The following is a 2,352-nucleotide window of genomic DNA, read 5'->3' as shown; positions in this document are numbered from 1 at the left end:
ACATGTGGATGCATCCTGCATAGCGTTAGGAGTAGTTTTAACCCAACCAGGTGCAGGGGATATCGACCATCCAATTGCATTTGCAAGAAAAATACTGTCTAAGGCAAAGAAGAATTATTCAACCATGGAACGTGAAGGGTTGGCAATGGTATATGCACTCCAAAAGTTTAGGAATTATCTCTTGGGTGCACACTTCAAAATGTATATAGGCCATTCATCTTTGAAGTACCTGGTCAACAAGCCTGTGTTAGTTGGGGGAGGGGGAGGGGAATTTGTAGGTGGTTACTGCTATTTCAGGAGTATGACTTTGTAGTAATTGTGACACTAGGAAGATTAAATGCTAGACCTGATCACCTTTCAGGGATTGAGAATGGCGAGGAACCTACAAGTCTTGATGAAGGATTGCCTAATGCACAACCCTTTGATGTGCGCATTGCAGATGAAAATTTTGTGGATATAATCTGATTCTTGTTTACGGGTGTAGCTCCTGAAGGATATATGATGCAACAGAAGAAGGAATTGGTGTTCAAGGCCACAGATTTTTCTGTAATTGCAGGGAACTTGTATAAAATGGGGTTGGATGAAGTTTTGCACAGGTATGTACCGGATTATGAAAGACAAAGTATCATCGATGAAGCACATGAAGTAGTTATTGGAGTACATTATACTAGAAGAGCGATTATGCAGAAGATCCTACGAGTTAGGTTGTGGTGGCTAACTATGCACAGAGGTTCCAAGGAATATTGTAGGGCAAGTGATGTTTGTCAGAGGATAGGGAAGTCATCACGAAGGGATGAAATGCCTCTGAAATCATAGGACTCATTCTAGACATTCCACAAATGGCCAATAGATTTTTTGGGACCTATTCAGCCACTAGGAAAAAAGATAGGAGCACGCTACATCATCACATCAACAAAATACTTAACCAAGTGAGATGAGGTGCAACCCTTGAAGGATTGTAGCGCAGCTGCAACTGTGAAGTTTATATTTGAGTACATATTGTCTAGGTGTGGCTATCCTAATATTTTAATGAGCAACAAGGGTTCACATTTCTTAAATGAAACAATTACTTCTTTGCTAGAAGAATTCTAGATATATCATCATAAAAGCACACCATACCATCGTCAAGCAAATGTCACAGTTGAAGCTTTCAGTAAGATCTTGGAGAATGCTTTGATGAATATCTATAATGTGAATAGGAATGATTAGGATGTGCACATACCAACTGTTCTTTGGGCATATAGAAATACCTATAAAAAGTTGACTGGACAAACACCATTTTGACCAGTATATGGCCAAGAAGTGGTGATGCTGAAGGAGTACACAATGCCCAGTTTGAGGATTGCTATAGTCACAAAGAAGGCAGATTGGGATATAATGGAAGAACGTGTCACGTAGATACTTGAGTTAGAAGAGGATCGATTCTTGGCAGGTTTTCATCAGGAAGTGTAGAAGGCTAGAGAAAAGGCATGGTATGATCACCACATTAAGCAGTGCACCTTTAAAATGGTGATTTAATGTTGATGTATAATAGAAAGTTTACTAAGTTCCAAAGAAATTTTAAAATGCATTTGTTGGGACTATATATCGTCAAGGATATTATGGATGGAGGTGCATTTCAGCTCGCGACGATGAATGGGGAGTTATTTCAAGGAAGAATCAATCGGAGCCAGTTGAAGTTGTACAGGGGTGATCCTGCCCCTCTGCAATGACTATATGGATGTAGGACAGTCTTAGTATTTTAGGTAGTTGCAAGGAAGTGTGGGACTATAAATTACGTTGCCCAAAGAAAATTTTGGCGAAGAGAATGGGCTATATGATGGTTCGAATGAATGCGCAGATGGGAACTGTGACGAAGGATCCATGCTAGTAAGGTCGGTACCATGCAACTTGGCCAGAAAGTGACCATTGGAAGCACTTTAGAGGATTGGATGGCTATTTTTTCGTTAAAGGGAGCAGGGGGAAAGAATTGAAGAAGCATATATTTGGAAATCTGCCACCAAAAGAGCATTAATGAGGGAGATATTAAGGGAATTGATGGATTTGAATTCAAAAAGGGTTATAAATATAGCATCCTGCTCCACATTCGAACACTTTTCTTCCAGAGAGATTGCCTTGAGATTTTGCACCTTAGTTTGAGGATAGACGATTATTGTATGCCTGGATGAGATTGGCAAGAGATAAAGAGGGAGTTTTCACAGAAATGGCTTGGGATTGAGGCTGACTTGCTTGAGTGGTAGAATAAACTATTCCAGGAGAGCCTTGACAAGATGATTGCAACACCACCAGTACCTACCATAGCGCCTAGGTCGCCGAGGCCAAAATGTAATACCTCTGCGACAAGAGAGAAGA

The sequence above is a fragment of the Pinus tabuliformis genome, chromosome 7, assembly GCF_031772625.1.
Source record: "Pinus tabuliformis cultivar Carrire ecotype Pingquan chromosome 7, CPIR1, whole genome shotgun sequence".
NCBI lineage: Eukaryota > Viridiplantae > Streptophyta > Pinopsida > Pinales > Pinaceae > Pinus > Pinus tabuliformis.
The sequence above is the reverse complement of the archived record's forward strand: the minus strand, read 5'-3'. Positions refer to the sequence as shown.